Source organism: Triturus cristatus, chromosome 1_1, assembly GCF_964204655.1.
Source record: "Triturus cristatus chromosome 1_1, aTriCri1.1, whole genome shotgun sequence".
Classification (NCBI taxonomy): domain Eukaryota; kingdom Metazoa; phylum Chordata; class Amphibia; order Caudata; family Salamandridae; genus Triturus; species Triturus cristatus.
The window spans coordinates 1,306,811,193-1,306,830,320 of NC_140579.1; the positions used below are offsets into that span (position 1 = coordinate 1,306,811,193).

The 19,128-nt window shown below is 50.1% G+C and overlaps 1 protein-coding gene and 1 pseudogene across 2 annotated transcripts in view; one reads left to right on the top strand and one right to left on the bottom strand.

Annotated features, from left to right (window-relative positions):
• The window catches only part of MAGI3 (membrane associated guanylate kinase, WW and PDZ domain containing 3), a 2,362,625-nt gene that overhangs the window by 2,226,550 nt on the left and 116,947 nt on the right, over positions 1-19,128 (bottom strand). The window lies entirely within an intron of this gene.
• On the top strand, positions 9,676-12,283 carry LOC146872015 (syncytin-1-like; annotated as a pseudogene).

The window sequence follows — 19,128 nt, forward strand, 5'->3', positions numbered from 1 at the left end:
CCACGCTTACCACGGACGCTAGCACGAAGGGTCTAGGAGCAGCACTAACCCAGAAAAAAAATGGACAGGAGTCCGTGATAGCGTTCGCGTCCAGAACATTGAGAGACGCCGAATTAAACTACTCCACGGTGGAAAAAGAGGCTTTGGCTGGTTACTGGGCCATAAACTACTTTAAGTATTTCTTGTGGGGTATCCCATTTGTGTTGAGAACGGATCACAAACCCTTACTACCGTTATTCTCCACTAAACGGCTGGAAGGTACTACTCCGAGAATAGCGAAGTGGGTGCTGAGTCTTCAAGGGTTCAACTATTCCATGGTATACGTCCCAGGAAGTGATAATAGGGTAGCGGAATGTCTTTCACGGCTACCTGTGAACGGGGGTGATCCGATGCAAAATCCACCGGAGGAGACGATCTTATGGGTGGAGATTCCTGTCATCAATCGTAAAGAGTAGGAGGAATCCTTAAGGGAGGACAGCGTTCTGATTGCATTGAAGAACATGATTCGCACAGGATGGCCGGATAACAAGTCTGAGCTGCCGGAACCTATCCAGCAATTCTGGCCAGTGCGTGATGAACTATCCATCGTAAGTGAGCATATTTGCAGAGGAAGTAAAATCATCCCCCCTAAGAACATGTATGAAAGAATAATTCAGATTGCACATGAGGGTCACCCGGGGAGGAGTATGACCAAAAGCAAAATCAGACAGCACTACTGGTTCCCGGGTATGGATTCAAGAGTGGAGGAGCAAGTAAAGAACTGCACGGCGTGTGGTTCCAGCGACAAAACCAAAGTGGTTCGCAAGTCACCGCTGATTCCAGTTGAAGTCCCTACCATACCATGGGCAAAATTGGGGTTGGATATAATCGGTCCCCTCAATCTGTTGAACCAATCTCAGAGGTTCATGTTCGTTCTGATTGACTACCACTCTCCTTGGATTGAAACAAGACTGGTACCCTCCATCACAACGGCGGTACTGTTAAGTTTCCTGAGAGATACCTTCGCCAAGGAGGGCATACCAGAGGTCATAATAACGGACAACGGGGTTCAATTCGTTTCTGAAGAAATGAAGCAGTTTCTGACCACACTGTCTATCACTCATATCAAGTCACCACTCTACTGTCCCAAGGCCAATGGGCTAGTGGAAAGAGCAAACAGGATGATAAAGGACACCATTCAGCTTGCATTGAGCTCTCAGGTACCAGTGGATGAGGCCATTAGGAAGATGCTGTGGTCATACCATACAACTCCCAATGCGGTCTCGGGAGTGTCACCGTTTGTCTCACTCAAAGGTAGGAACCCCGGTTCTAAACTTACGCCTAACTGGCTTAATGGAGGAACTTCTGTATGGGTGGACAGAAACTATGTGGCTGAGAAGACTCAGAAACACCACCAAGAGTACAAACTCGGGTATGACAGCCGATGGGGAGCGTCTACAAAAAAGTGGAGAGAAGGCCAATGGGTGGTGGTTAAGAGGCCCTCTCTATCTAAATCCAAGATCTCCTCATTTTCCAAACCGCTGAGGATAACAAAGGTCTACAGCAATGCTGTAATGCTAGAAGATGGGGGCACGTGGAGCATGGATAACATAGCGGGGTGCCCAAGCACAGTCGGTACCAAGCCAACATGCGGGAGTGACCAGAGCCCGGCTATGCCCTGTAGTGAGGAACCCAAAATTACCAGAACACGTAGACCCCCAAGTTGGCAATCAGACTACAAAATGGGACCTTAACCCATTCAAGGGCCTTTGGCTTCCCATCCCTGGCGGGTGGGACCCAGGGGATGAATTGTTACAGTATTGTTTTAGGCTGTTGCCTATCGTGTTTTCCTTCTTGCTTTGGGGGATGTTTTATCTCTAAAGGTACGATGGGGTCGAAATTTATCCTTTATAACTGTATAGTATTTTGGTACGAAATGTTTACAGTATAACTTTGCTGTTTATTGCTCTGTCCCGCAGGGAGATGTGTTATAACCTGGTCCCGGTTTCCCTTTCCCTGTTCCCCCCCTCCTTTCCTCCGCTAGTGGGTTTGTCCGTATTTGGAATGTTGGTGGCTGAAGCTCTGTTTAGAACGTTGGGTGAGACGAAGGAAAGGCTGAAGGGTCCACTACTAATAAACCTGCTCTCCTCATCCTTCCTGACTGGAGACTTCTTTATTACTACAGTTTCTAAAGACAAACTACAGTATTGTAAACAACAAGTGACCTATTTGGGCCACTTATTGTCTGAGGAGGGACGCACTCTTACACCAGATAGGATTGACCTAGTTTTAGGACACCCCCGCGCCGCACGGCCACCAGCTGCTGCGTGTGCCCCCCCCTTCCTTTGTGCCTCGCTGCCCGACTGCCGGCTCGTGACCACGCCCCCTCCCTCGAGCGGCGTGGTCTGTGATCAGCGCTCCTCTCCCTGTGCCCCTGGTTCTCTGTGCAGACTTGTATTTGTGCTTATTTGTGCTTATTGTTGTTTTTCCGCCGTATTGCCTGTAGAATTGTATTTGTGTTCATTGTTATTTTTTCCGCCGTATTGACTGTCCTTTTCCCGCCTGTTGCCGCCCTCCGTCTTCCCTCCCCGCTTCCCGCCACCACCGCTGACCCCGCCCCTTTTTTCCTTCTGTTCCCTCCCCGCTCCCGCCTCCCAGCTGCTCCGCCCACCCGCGCACTTGGCCATATATGGCGACCGTGCGACGCAGGTGAGTGTGACCTAGTTTTAGGACACCCCCGCGCCGCACGTCCACCAGCTGCTGCGTGTGCCCCCCCTTCCTTTGTGCCTCGCTGCCCGACTGCCGGCTCGTGACCACGCCCCCTCCCTCGAGCGGCGTGGTCCGTGATCAGCGCTCCTCTCCCTGTGCCCCTGGTTCTCTGTGCAGACTTGTATTTGTGCTTATTTGTGCTTGTTGTTGTTTTTCCGCCGTATTGCCTGTAGAATTGTATTTGTGTTCATTGTTGTTTTTTCCGCCGTATTGACTGTCCTTTTCCCGCCTGTTGCCGCCCTCCGTCTTCCCTCCCCGCTCCCCGCCACCACCGCTGACCCCGCCCCTTTTTTCCTTCTGTTCCCTCCCCGCTCCCGCCTCCCAGCTGCTCCGCCCACCCGCGCACTTCGCCATATATGGCGACCGTGCGAACGCGCAGCGGTCACGCGCAGCGGGCGCGCCGATTGTGTGCCGAAGGCGCGCCAAAGGCAAGCCCGTCTACGCCCGTCCGCGCCCAGTGCCAGGACCCCTGGCCCACGAGGACCCCGGCCAACCCGCCTGACGTACACCGCCGCCACCCTCAGCGCACTCAATGCCGGTCGACTCCCAGGATGCTACCAAGCCACCCCACGACGCACCCACGGACCCTTCAGCTGCCACGCCTGCAAGTTCACCTGCATCCAGACCTGCCTCGCCAAGCCGAAGCCGAACACCAGCAGCAACCACCTCAAGTGCATCCTGCTCAACACCCGCTCCGTCCACAGACACGCCATCGAACTCTGGAACCTCCTAGACGCCACAGCCCCTGACGTTGCCTTCATCACGGAGACCTGGATGAACGCCTCCTCAGCGCCCGACATCGCCATCGCCATCCCAGAAGGCTACAAGATCACCCGGAGGGACCGCAACGCCAACCAGGTGGGAGGAGGCATCGCCATCATCCACAAGAACACCATCCGTATCACGACCAGCACCGACAACACCCCACCCTCCGCCGAACACCTGCATTTCCAGATTCACACCGACCCGAAGACCACCCTCAGAGGCACCCTGATCTACCAACCTCCGGGACCACGCACTCAATTCAGCGAGGACATCGCCGACTTCGTCAGACCGCACGCCCTCCCCTCCGCTGACTACATCCTCCTGGGGGACTTCAACTTCCACCTGGAGAACAACAACGACTGCAACACCAGCACCCTGCTCGACAACCTCGCCAACCTTGGACTCAAGCAGCTGGTGTCCACCCCCACCCACCTCGCCGGACACACACTCGACGCCATCTTCTCATCCAGCAAAGACATCGCCTTCAGCCACGCCACAGAACTCCACTGGACGGACCACAGATGCATCCACTTCACCTTCAGAAGAACGACGATCCACCACCACCAGCAACAGGTTGCCCGAAGAAGCTGGAACAAGATCACAGCCGACCAGCTCGCCGCTTCCCTGAGCCAGCACCCTCCGGCCAGCTCAGCGAACCCCAGCCAGGCCGCCGACAACCTCTCGAAGTGGATCAGCAAATGCGCAGACGAACTCGCCCCTCTGAGGACCCCGCCCAGCAGACCCGGCAATAAGAGAGCCCCATGGTTCACCGACGAACTCAAGAGCTCCAAGAAGAACTGCCGAGCCCTCGAGAAAGCCTGGAGAAAGGAACCCACGCCGGACAACAGGACCACCCTCAAGCTCGCCACCCGGAAAAACCACCAATTGATCCGCACTGCCAAGAAAACTGCATTCAAGAACCGACTGGACAACAACGCACACAACTGCAAGGAACTCTTCAACATCGTGAAAGAGCTCTCCAACCCCAACGCCGGAAACAACGACATCACCCCATCGCAAGACCTCTGCAACTCCCTCGCCTCCTACTTCCACAACAAGATCGCGGACATACACAACAGCTTCAGCACTCAACCGACGCACGCCACGACCGCAGCAACGCCACCCACCACCACCCTCCGCGCCTGGACCCCGGTCAACACCGAAGACACCGTCCACATGATTAACTCCGTCCACTCCGGATCTCCGACCGACCCCTGCCCTCACCACGTCTTCAACAAAGCCGACGCTGTCATCGTACCCCACCTGCGGGACATCATCAACACCTCATTCGACACCGCCACCTTCCCCGAGAGCTGGAAGCACGCCGAACTCAGCGCTCTACTCAAGAAACCTACAGCAGACCCCACCGAACTCAAGAATTACCGCCCCATCTCTCTACTCCCGTTTCCAGCCAAAGTCATCGAAAAGACCGTCAACAAACAGCTGGCCGCCTTCCTCGAGACGAACGGATCCCTCGACCCATCGCAGTCCGGATTCCGTGCCAACCACAGCACCGAGACCGCCCTCATCGCCGCCACTGACGACATCCGAGCCCTGATGGACAACGGAGAAACAGCGGCCCTCATCCTCCTAGACCTCTCCGCGGCTTTCGACACGGTCTGCCACCGCACCCTAGTGCAGCGCCTCAGCAACGTCGGAATCCAGGAGAAGGCACTGGAATGGATCGTCTCCTTCCTCGACGGAAGAACACAAAGAGTCCGCCTACCACCGTACAAGTCAGAGGCCACCGAAGTCATCTGCGGCGTCCCTCAAGGATCCTCGCTGAGCCCTACTCTCTTCAACGTCTACATGAGCCCCCTCGCGGCCATCGCACGCCAACACAACCTCAACATAATCTCCTACGCCGACGACACCCAGCTGATCCTCTCCCTGACCAACGACCCCGCCGCCGCCAGAGCCAACCTGCACGAAGGGATGAGAGAGGTAGCCGAGTGGATGACGACGAGCCGCCTGAAACTGAACTCAGATAAGACGGAGGTCCTCATCCTGGGCTCCTCGCCCTCCGCCTGGGACGACTCCTGGTGGCCCCCCGCCCTGGGCACCGCACCCAAACCGACGGACCACGCACGCAACCTGGGTTTCATCCTGGACTCCTCCCTCTCCATGACCAGGCAAGTCAACGCCGTCTCCTCGTCGTGCTTCAACATCCTGCGCATGCTTCGGAAGATCTTCTGGTGGATCCCCACAGAGACCAGGAAGACCGTCACCCAGGCCCTCGTCACCAGCCGACTGGACTACGGCAACGCACTCTACGCCGGAACCACCGCCAAGATCCAGAAGAGACTCCAGCGCATCCAGAACGCCTCAGCCAGACTCATCCTCGACATCCCACGACACAGCCACATCTCCGGACACCTAAGAGACCTGCACTGGCTCCCGGTCAACAAGAGAATCACCTTCTGCCTCCTTACCCACGCACACAAAGCTCTCCACGATCAAGGCCCGAGCTACCTCAACAACCGCATCAACTTCTACGCTCCCAAACGCCACCTCCGATCTGCCAGCCCCCCCCTCGCCGCCGTCCCACGCATCCGCAGAGCCACTACAGGAGGAAGGTCCTTCTCCTACCTGGCCGCCAAGACCTGGAACTCCCTCCCGGCCGACCTGCGCCTGACCCAAGACCACCTCTCCTTCAGGAAGAAGCTCAAGACCTGGCTGTTCGAGCAGTAGCGGCACCCCCCCCCCCCCCCCCCCCCAGCGCCTTGAGACCCTACGGGTAGGTAGTGCACTCTATAAATGTCTTTGATTGATTGATTGATTGATAGGATTCAAACTATTCTAAATTTTCCAACTCCTGTCACCCAACGAGATGTCCGAGCACTCATAGGACTAACCTCCTTTTGTAGACAATGGGTCCCTAATTTCTCCCTCATCATTAAACCACTTCTTTCTCTAGTCACCAGAGATGTATCTGACCCCGTCCCCTGGACCACCCAACACACAGAAGCATTCATGACACTACGCCAGGCCCTGTGCTCTGCTCCTGTGCTAGGTACTCCTGACTATCAAAAACATTTTTTTCTTTTTGCACACAAACGATCTGGATGCAGCCTTTCACTCCTCTGTCAGACACATGGCACCCACAAGCGACCGTGTGCTTACTTTTCTGCAGTCTTAGATCCTGTTGCTTCTGCTTTGCCCACCTGTCTACGCGCTGTAGCGGCCACGGCAGTGGCGGTGCGACAGACGGAGGGCATTGTTTTGGGATCCCCCTTGACGGTTCTTGTCCCCCACTCAGTGGACATATTGCTCAACAAAACCAAGACACAACATCTCACCAGTGCCCGATTACATGGATATGAACTCACCCTTCTTAACCCCCATATCACAATACAACGTTGTACCACCCTTAACCCAGCCACACTCTTACCCTTTCCAACTACTGATCCCCTCACACAGCCACCCCACCATGACTGCGTATTCCATACTGAAGCTGAAACAAAAAGTCGGGTGGATCTGAAAGATACAGCTTTCCCAGAGGCAGAAGGCCACTTATGGGTGGATGGGTCTTGTCTAAAAATACCGGACGGTACTACTTCCGCTGCCTTTGCAGTCACTACAGCCCTTACAGTAATAGAAACAGCTAGAATTCTTCAGAAATCAGCCCAGGCAGCGGAAATAACAGCCCTTACACGAGCATGCATCCTTAGTACCAATATGACAGTAAATATATATACCGACAGCCAATATGCTTTTGGCGTGGTACATAATTTTGCCCTGCTATGGAAAGAACGAGGTTTTCTTACTTTCCATGACACCCCTATTCAGCATGGCGACCTTATCAATGCCCTTTTGGAAGCGATCACTTTACCAACCAAATTGGCAGTAATCAAATGTGCAGCTCACAAAAGGGTGACAGATGAAGTAGGGCAAGGAAATGCCTTAGCAGATAAGATAGTGAGACAAACAGCATTGGGGGAAGTACCAGCTCGAGTATACGTCCTAAAGTCACACACTGAGAAATGGCATGACGCTAGACAGCAGATAATTGACATACAGCGTTCAGCCACTCCTGAAGAAAAGGCCCAATGGGAAACAGATGGAAAGATGGATGAAGAGGGGTGCTGGAGGTCCCAAGATATGCTCAAATGGAAATTACCACAGGCTTACGTAATTCCATTACACACTATGACTCACTTACCCGCACATATTGGTTCCCAGGCCATATGTACCATGCTCAAGGAAGTATGGGACTACCACCGGCTCCGCCCGTCAGCAGAGCGGTTTGTCAAGCAGTGCCTCACATGTCTCCGACACAACATAGGTCAGGGAACTAAAGTTCCAATGGCAGGGTTCGCTCTGCCTACTGCACAGTTTGAAGTCCTTCAGATGGACAATATACAGTTAAACAGAGTTAATAGCTACAAATATGCATTAGTGGTAGTCTGTGCCTTTAGCAAATGGGTGGAGGCATACCCCACAAAGGATAACACGGCCATCACTACAGCTAAGGTGTTATTGAAAGAATGTTTCCCTAGATATGGCCTTTGTAGATTAATGCAAAGTGACAGAGGGTCCCATTTTATTGGACAAACAGTTAAGATCATCTTGGGAGGGCTTGGGGTGAAGCAAAAGTTTCATGCAGCTTTTCACCCCGAGGCAGCAGGGCTGGTGGAGAGGTACAATGGGATCCTTAAAGAAAAACTGGCTAAGATAGCAACCGAAACAGGACTGAATTGGGTCAATGCTCTTCCATTGGCACTACTATCTATTAGATCAGTCCCACATTCTAAATCCCACCTCACCCCATATGAGGTAGTTTTTGGCCGACCCATGAACATTCGGAATGCACCCTCTCCAAAGTCCATTTCTCACCTACCGCGGGAAGTTTTGACTGACTATTTGTATGAACTCACTTAAACCATGTCTTTAATCCATGAACAGGTGCGGGCCACTACTGAGGACAGATCCCAGGGTCCAGGCCATCACATCCTCCCTGGCGACTTTGTCCTGGTGAAAAACTTCGCCCGCACCCAATCCCTGCAACCACGCTGGAAGGGCCCTCTGCAGGTGCTCTGGCCACAAGGACAGCCGTCAGAGTGGAAGGGAGAAAATCGTGGGTGCATGCTTCCCACTGCAGGAAAGTGGACCCTGTCACCAAAGAACAGCTACAAGCCCAAAAGGAAGCCCTAGGGCACGAGAAACCTGCATCGCCACACCTTGAGTCAGACACTGAGTTGGAACTCTGTGACGAGGGAACAGATGGATACTACCTCCGATCCAAGGCTAAGCTGAAGAACAAGCCCAGTTCCAAGGGCCGTTAGTACTCCATTGTACGTTGCTGCAGGGCGGTAGTAAAATCTGGCCGAGGGTCCTAGGTACCCCTAATAGTGGTTTACCGGGGCAGATATTGGCCAGTGAAGCAACCAACAACTATCGGCAGCTATTAGGGACATTGCAGTACTCTCTGGACACTTGTAGAGCTATTATGGCTGGAGGTCACGATAATGTGGGACCAGTCTCCCCAAAACCCGGATATGTCGCGATCCGTCCTATTCATGAGTACCAAAGACTAAGCACCCCCTTGAACAATGATTACCAACAAGGGCCATCATCCAGGTCTGCCAATGTTCCCCCCGATGAAGAAAACCATCAACGACACGGGAACGGTATGAATCCAGGTCACATGCACCCGTGATACTACCCCAACGCTGAAGAAAGCTAGAATGAGAGTTTGCGGTACCCGTACCATAATACTGTTCATTCTGACCATACTTGCAATAATTGCTGGTATATCATTTTGGATCCTTGAAGAAATAGCCCCCGCCAAACATACTGTATTACCTCAAGCAACAGTTCCACCAACGCCACCTGAACATTCTCACGTACCTTGGCCAGACACACACAGACAGACACCTGGAGTTTCATAATAATACTTTTAATCAAATGTTGCACCAGTTCAATCAGGTTTCCAATGCAACAGACTGTTATGTTTGTGGACTCCTACCTCACGTAGTTCAGCACACCATCTCATTCTTAGTGTTTCCCGCCACTCCAGCCTACACTTGTGCTCTAATGTACAACTTGACGAACGTTTTTCCATCACGTTATGACAAAGGCAACCTTACCACATTCCAACCCTTTCTTTGGACTCTCCATGAAAAAAATAACACTATCTGTAATGCCTCTGACCCGCCACAAATGCGTGCTATTAACTTCACCCCTATGCAGGACACCTGGGGTTACACTTTCTTTCCTACCCAAGAGAAAGAAGTCGCCATTTCAATTACACCACGTCCTGGTATACTGTGCCTGCAAGGTCAAGGGAAAATACCTATAGGAACCAGTCTATGCAATACTACCATAACTTGCAATAACTTCACCCCATACCTCAGCCTTCCGTCAGGACTGCACTTTGTATGTGGAAACAAAGCTTACACCTGGCTGCCGTCTGATTGGAGTGGCACATGCTATATTGCATTCCTGCTGCCCCCTACATTTAACAGAAACAACTTGTACCACAGACAGAGGAGACGAGTACCAGATATAGACCAGACCGACACCAGCAACCAGCAATTCAGCGATGCCCTGAAGGGCCTTCTACCCTTTTGGGGTCCCATTTCCAACAGACGACTCACCAGGGTCCTGGAAGCTACTGCCAACATCACTGCAGGAATACTGACCCAACACACAGCCGAAATCGATGCTACACAAATGGTTTCCCTTCAGAATCGCCTGGTGCTCGACGTCATCCTGGCAGATCGGGGTGGAGCCTGTCGCATCATCGGGGCCACTTGCTGTGTGTATATTCCCGATTCGTGAAGACTGCTGGTGTACATACACCAGTATACTGAGTGCACTGCTAGATGTATGTGAAACACAATTACAACATATTATCTAATGTAGAATCAAAACTCAACAAAGCAGTAAACAAACTGAATGATATGACAGTTTGATAATCCATTGAATCATGAAAACTTGTTTTTAAAAAACTGTATTTGTCAATCAATTACATAAAAAACTTAAAGGTGTGCAAGACATTGATTGAGAATAGCTCAAAAAGAAAACCACATTAATACAATCAAAACATCTGCGCTAGGGCAGAAAACTTAGTCGTCAGTTCTTGCAAGGAAGCCCAATGCATTTCGGGATGTTTTACATCCCTTCTTCAGGGGCAGCTGTTGAAAAAAAGAATAAATTTCAAACCTGTGACTACAAAAGGTATCTTAATATAACATGAATGGATGGCGATACAATACAGGGTGCACCAAATCTATGGCCAAAGCGGAAACAATGCTGGTCTGTTTTGAGCTTGAGCAATGCTAGAAATGAACCAAGTGTCATGCTGTTTGTGCTTTAAGGACCGCACCGAAGAAGTGAGAAAGTGAATGTAACGGTCATACATCTAATCATTAAAGTGAAACTCCCAGAGCATAAATTAAGGAGAGACGAAGTGACATGTAAGTGATGACAAAAATGTGCTAATGAGGACCTGAAAGGTTCTTGCTGGATGAGTGAAACGACTGTTACAGAGACGGAATTCGCAGGAGTAGCTGAAAAAGCTGAGCTGAGACTGTGTAACTCTTTATTCACAGCTTCCTTTTTTCCTTTATCAGATACACAGTCTCAGCTCAGCTTTTTCAGCTACTCCTGCGAATTCCGTCTCTGTAACAGTCGTTTCACTCATCCAGCAAGAACCTTTCAGGTCCTCATTAGCACATTTTTGTCATCACTTACATGTCACTTCGTCTCTCCTTAATTTATGCTCTGGGAGTTTCACTTTAATGATTAGATGTATGACCGTTACATTCACTTTCTCACTTCTTCGGTGCGGTCCTTAAAGCACAAACAGCATGACACTTGGTTCATTTCTAGCATTGCTCAAGCTCAAAACAGACCAGCATTGTTTCCGCTTTGGCCATAGATTTGGTGCACCCTGTATTGTATCGCCATCCATTCATGTTATATTAAGATACCTCTTGTAGTCACAGGTTTGAAATTTATTCTTTTTTTCAACAGCTGCCCCTGAAGAAGGGATGTAAAACATCCCGAAATGCATTGGGCTTCCTTGCAAGAACTGACGACTAAGTTTTCTGCCCTAGCGCAGATGTTTTGATTGTATTAATGTGGTTTTCTTTTTGAGCTATTCTCAATCAATGTCTTGCACACCTTTAAGTTTTTTATGTAATTGATTGACAAATAGTTTTTTAAAAACAAGTTTTCATGATTCAATGGATTATCAAACTGTCATATCATTCAGTTTGTTTACTGCTTTGTTGAGTTTTGATTCTACATTAGATAATATGTTGTAATTGTGTTTCACATACATCTAGCAGTGCACTCAGTATACTGGTGTATGTACACCAGCAGTCTTCATGTTTAGTTACAAGGTGGGCTACCTCGTGTCTGAGTTGCACGCTTCATCTATTTATTTGCAACTAAATTCATTCATCACTTTTTGAAATTTGGTGTGCGCTATCTTACACAGAATTCGATATATTCCCGATTCATCACCCTCTGTCTATGAAGCAATTTCTAAACTACACCGGATTGCCACTGAAATACGCCCAGACAATGGGACCCCTTGGACCTGGACAACTGGTTTTTGGAACATTCTGATCACTTGGTGTTCCTCACGATCCCCTTGGGTACCGTCTTCTTTTGCTGCCTGTGCATTCATTGTGGCCCAGCACTCTGTTCTCTGTGTGCTTCCATTTGCAGATCCACCCCTATGACACATCAGGCTGAAAACAGCAAAGTATTATATCAGGCGGCATTTGAAGACCTCTGTAAAATTGACATTCACTAATGATGTTGCACACGGCAAGCGGAGGGACTGTAATAACTAAACTTCTAAATGTTGCCATGTGTAAACTCCATCCTGCTCACAAAACCCTTTCTTGACCTCGCACAAAATAATCTTCTACATGACCCCGTGTCGGTGCCCTGGGCCGGTTTCTACTGCACCCACGCATTGGTCTCAGGAACCTGTATGGACAGCAGAACAGGTCTGTCCCTAACCGGTCTGTCTCTGCCAACGGCCCGACACCTGGTCAGCTCACGAAACCCTTCTTACCCGCAAGGCATGAAAGCTGCCTCCAAACAGGGATATGTCCAGCGCCCTCCTGAACTTCTGCATACCCCAGACTCTCCGTTGCCTCCAACACCTGAATTCCTGCATACCAACTGACTTTCTGTCGTCCCCCTGCACACAAGGAGAGTGTCCACATTCTATAAAAGATGCGGCATGCCAATGACACATCGAACAGTCTCCTGACACCTACGCAAACAGTGGGTCTCGGACACTCTTCCATCTCTAGAGATTGTCAAATCTTTGTATTGAATAAATCTTTTGTTTCCTTGCTTCCAGAACTGTGGTCTCCCATTTTTGGTATTGCAGAGACAGAAGAGTATGTAACGGACATATGCAACTCCTATGTTGAAAATCACAAACGATACTTTATTGTACGTCTCTGTTGCCACACTCTTGCTGCATATGAAGAGAAATACCAAGATGTAGGGCCCGAGCGACTAGTAGCTCTCTATAGGAAAGTAGACACCGGAGATTAAGGCGACAACGATGTTACAGAACTCTTTTCATCCACACTGGAAGTATGTGGAACAAGGACGGCTAGATAAGGACAGGACGTCTAAGATAGCAGGACCCCGGTGGAAAAACCAGACAGCATGATGCCGATAAAAGAAGCTGCCCCTATTGGGTACCTCCTAGAGGACAAGGGACTCATGACGATATGAACCATCAAGACGCTAGAGGAAGGGTGATCTACAATTGGGTGTATCAGCCATGGGACTGACAGGACATTTTGACGTTCCGTAAATCTTTACCGGATTTAACGGAAAAAAAACACCACCTTTTACACCGAGCTAGGTACCGCTCTGGGATCGACAATAATGACACTTGCCGACATAGACTTGTTCTTCGGGTTATGTTTACCAGCAGATGTGTGGAAACAGATTAGGAAAATAGCCAATACTGAACTGCTTGGTCATACCTGGGAACAACTCAACACACTAGATAAACAGCGGAACCCAGGTCAAAAAACGCTTAAAGCAATATTGGACCTCCCTGACAAAATAGTGCAGAAAGTGAAAACGCTGATCCCAGAGGAAAGGATAGACTGGTCCATAGTAACCGCGTGCCGCCAGAAACCACAAGAGGATGTCTCAGAGTATTTCTCCAGATTTGAAACAGTGTTCTCCGATTACAGTGGACAAGACATGACCACCGCAACCGGACACCACTTATTTGTGCAGAACTACGTCAAAGGACAACTGCCAGATGTATCCCAGAAATTACAAGCCAGCGAAAGTAGTTGGGCAGCATCTAAACCGGCAGCCATTCTCCAAATGGCCCAGTACTATGCGCATCAGAGAAACGAAAATGACAGGGCTACAGAAAGGAAAAAGAAGGACTTGAAGGAAAGGGTGATGATAGCACAACTCCAAGGGGCAAATACAGGAAGGGAGCAATATAGGGGAGGATACCAGCAGAATACCCCTAGAGTACAGCCACCAAGCAACAATTCATCGACATCATATGTAGGACGCCAAGACCTAGGACAGGATCAATGTGCATTTTGCAAAGAATATGGACACTGGAAAACCCAATGCCCGGCTTTGTTAGGAGCTGGTAGGGGCAGAGGGGCGAGGGAAATAGCAAGTGGACAGAGAGGAAGAGGATGTGGGAGAGGGTACGTGAGTGAAACAAGCGAGGAAAGGCCAGGAAGAGTGAACGCATTTGACCATCCCAAACAGAATCAGTACCAACAGACAGATTATGACAATACGTACGACTTTGCATAGGACAGCCAGGGGCAAGGGAGGGATCCAGTCGAGATCTATGTTGATTAGCAAGGCCCTTATGTTACCGCTGAGGTCCTGGGCACAAAGTCACCATTTTTGGTAGACACAGGAGCAACACGTAGTACACTATCCAAACGACTGATTCCAAGGGCACCCTTGTCAGGCTCACATTTGACCTCAATAGGATTGGACGGTACGCCCTCCACCAACCCTTTGTCCCGACCGATCCCTTTTAACCTTGACAACAATAGCGTCGAGATGACATTCCTCCTCTCTTCTAACACCCCAGACGCCATTATGGGTCTCAACCTTTTGAAACACTTCCATGCAACTATCAGATGCTCATCCTGTATGACAACCCCCAGCGCCATAGAGAGAACCCTTCTCAGCACATGTTTCCCATCTCGGAGACTGACGCATCCCTACTGGACACTTTGCCATCATACTTCTGGGCTAGGGCTGATTCAGACGTAGGACGAATGATGATTGACCCAGTACACGCAACTATACGACAGGGCGCAACCCTACCGAAAGTACCGCAGTACAAAATATCGCCAGAGGGTGAGAAGGCACTGACAGAGATCATACACTCTTTGGTAGAGGCAGGGGTGGTAGAGGAAGTAGTGAGCAACGTTTGTAACAGTCCCATACTACCGATTGTAAAGAGACAGGGAGAGGGAGACGGAAAAGCCTACCGCTTCATCATTGACCTGCGGGAGATAAACAAAATCGTAGTGCCACAATACCCAGTAGTTTCCGACACCACGACAATTTTGACTTTAATCCCCTCCACTGCCACCACCTTCACTGTAATGGAACTAAAAAATGCATTATTTTCCATACCTATACACGAGGACAGCCGCTATCTATTTAGATTCACCCTAAACTCCCGTTCGTACAGGTTTTGCAGAGCACCTCAGGGGTACACTGAGAGCCCAAGCATCTATAGCCACGTTCTTAAAAGACAGTTGGACGCCATACAATTGCCAGATGGAGTGGCACTAATACAATATGTAGACGACATCCTTCTAGCAGCTGACACCATATCAATAGCCGTCACAGCCACCATCAAGCTCCTCCATTTTCTTGCTGAGAATGGTCACAAGGTCTCCCGAAAGAAATTGCAGTTCTGTAAATCACAAGTGACCTATTTGGGTCACCTTTTATCAAAAGAAGGAAGGGAACTCACGCCTGACAGGATCCTGACAATTCTAGACACCCCTGTTCCCAAAGATCAGAAGCAAGTCCGCTCTTTGATAGGTCTCACCTCATTTTGCCGACAGTGGTTACCGAACTTCTCTCCCTCCTAGCTAAAGACATCCCCTCACCTCTCCCCTGGACTCCCCAAATGCCAGTCAGCCTTTAAAGAACTACGCAATGCCCTTTGTTCAGCGCCTGTCCTAGGAACCCCAGATTACTCCAAACCGTTCTTCCTCTACACGCACGAGAGGGAGGGATGTGCATTGTCTGTCCTAACACAATCAATTGGTCACAAACAACGCCCTTGTGCATATTTCTCTGCCACCCTCGATCCAGTAGCCAGAGCGCTGCCAGCGTGCCTGCGCGCTGTGGCAGCTGCAGCAGTATCGATACGCCAGAGCGAAGGAATAGTGCTCTCCAATCCAGTCACTGTTTTAGTACCCCATGCAGTCGACACACTACTAAACCAGACCAAAACCCAGCACTTGACTAGCGCCCGACTGACAGGATATGAGTTGACCCTGCTAGCACCGCACGTTACCCTAAAGCGATGCACTACCCTCAATCCAGCCACACTGTTACCCCTACCCGAAAATTATCCTAGAGTGACTCCACTACACGACTGTGTGACACTAACCGACGAACAAACAAAGAGTAGAATAGATCTCAGAGACACCGCCTTTCTAGAACCAGATGGAGAACTATGGGTGGATGGTTCGTGCATCAAACTCCCCGACGGCACCACCTCAGCTGCATACGCTGTCACCACAGCCCGAACCGTTCTGGAAACAGCCCGTATTCCCCAACGTTCAGCCCAGGTTGCAGAACTCATTGCCCTCACACGAGCATGCATCTTAGCAACTAACAGGACAGTTAACATATACACGGACAGCCAATATGCCTTCGGGGTGGTTCACCATTTTGGGATCTTATGGAAAGAAAGAGGGTTCCTGACTTCACACGGTACACCCATCCTGCATGGAGATTTAGTTCCCGCCTTGACGCAAGCAGTCCTCCTCCCCAAGAAGTTAGCAGTGATAAAATGCCAAGCACATAGGAAAGTGACTGATCTCATTGGACAGGGAAATGCACTAGCAGACGTTACTACCCGAGCCACGGCAGGAGACAGAACTACGACACGAATGTATGTGACCAGGTCACAAGCTGAACAATGGACTGACGCTAGGACATACAGACTACAGGTACACAAGACGAATTGACCGAGTGGGAAAAGGTGGGACTAAAAGACTCGGAAGATTGCTGGAGAACTAAAGACAGAAATAAATGGCTGTTACCCAATGCCTACCTCATCCCCATATTGACCATGGCACATTTACCAGCACACATAGGCTCCACCCCCATGATTGAACTAATCACCGGAATATGGCATAATGTCAAGATAGCAGAATCTGCCAAACACCTAGTACAACCATGTATAGTCTGCCTACAACACAACCCAGGGAAGGGGACAGTAGTACCACGGGGAGGGTTTGGAGTCCCTGGCCACCCCTTTGAAATCCTTCAAATGGATTACATCCAACTAGAGTGATGCCATGGTCTAAAATATGTCCTGGTGGTTGTGTGCGCTTTTAGCAAATGGGTGGAGGCATATCCCACCCGCGACAATACCGCCTTAGCCACTGCAAAAGTATTGCTGAAAGAATTCTTCCCCCGATACGGCCTTTACAGAATTTTATGGATCGACATTGGCCCCCACTTCGTAGCCGAGGTGATACAGAACATACTGAGAGGGTTGGGGGTGAAATAAAAGTTCCATGCCGTCTTCCACCCCCAATCAGCGGGCCTGGTGGAGACACACAATGCAACATTGAAACTAAAACTAGCCAAAATAGTTGCCACGACCAGGTTGAAATGGCCCGACGCCCTTCCATTGGCATTGCTATCAATGCGCTCCACCCCAACCAAACAGACTGACCCCGTATGAGGTGGTCTTCGGCAGGCCTATGAACATTTGGGCGGCACCAGGACCCACCTCCATTAACGATGTCCCGAAGATATTGATGTCTGATTATTTGCATAAATTGACAAACGAGCTAACAATTATCCACCAACAGGTGCAGCAAGCCTTGCCTGGCGTATCCAGGGGCCCAGGACATGAAATAAAGCCAGGCGACCATGTATTGATTCGCAACTTCCAAAGAACGAAGAATCTGGAGCCTTGGTGGACGGACCCGTGGCAAGTCCTGATCACCACCCGAACTGCCCTCCGAGTGGAAGGAAAACTAAACTGGCTGCACGCTCATCATTGCAAGTGAGTCCCTCCAACCCTGACAACCTGTGAAGGGGTGGAGTTGCAAGAGGAAGTACTCGCGAAGAATCGACCAGCTCCGAGTTGCTACCCACAAGAAGACACCCTCGAACTATCAGAATTTCCCGACCCCACGGTGCCATCAAAGAAAGGGTACAACCTAAGATTGACGAAAGGAGGGAGCTCCAACGACCAGGCCACTAACTGAGTCAAGGTCTCAGATCGGTAGCACAGTCAAACAACGCTACCAGGAAAGCACCAGACAGAAGTCTGCGGTCCTAACAGTTGTTGAGCTCCTTGAAGATGATGGACGAAACTGAACACCTGCAAAGCCACCGCAAAGACACCAAGACTGCTAAACTGCACAGCACAGACAATTGCACTTGTAGCCGCATTTCTCACCTGTCTCCTGCTAATGGTCGCACTCTGGATCATTGAAGAGAATGCACCTGCATACAGAACATTGTCACCCACCATGCAACCAATCACCAAGAAAGAACACTACCTGGTATCACTACCGGCACACCTCTGAGAGCGACTCAAAGAATTCTGGAATAACTCTTTCGTGCAGATGTTGCACCAGCACAATCTTGCCACCAATACTACCAACACAGTTGGGTCTGTGGGCTGCTACCACATGCCACTGAACATTCCATCCCTTCGCCCTTTTCTATTCACGGATCTTGCCTTGCCTGGATGATGCTCCTACAAGAAAGTTACAAAGACAATGCCACTTCCCACTGAACAATCGCCCAGTTCTACAACGAGTTCTGGTGAAACAAAACAGGAAGAACAGCCGCCCCCTTCTGCCCTCACACCTTCAATGCGACATTCCCGATGAATGTCCCCTCCAAAGAACGAGTGGAAATGCAAGTGTTCAATAATCCTAACAGAGCCACATTTTCCTACCTGAAGAAAAGAACTGCTGCAACACTGACTGTGGCCCCATCTGTGGTGAACGTCTCTGGCCTTGTATGCATTGAAGGCCATGGGACTAAGAATGTGGGTCACAGCACCTGTAGCATTGTAAGTACTTTGAACACTGCCAACCCTCAAGCGCTTGTTCCATCACCCAATATGTACTTTGTTTGTGGAACAAAAGCCTACACCTGGCTCCCAAGAAACTGGAAGGACACGTGCTACATCGCCTTTGTTTTGCCACCAACCTACACAGCCCATGCAGAGCATCATCGAGAAAAACGATCTAAAGACACTGATCAAGCAGACACTGCCTCATTAGAGTTCCGACGCAGCAAAAGGGCTCATCCTGCTATGGGGTCTGATGGCAAAAAGCAGAGCCATCAGACCTCTATCCCAAGCGGTAGAGACCGCCCTAAACGTCACTGCTGGCATCCTCACCA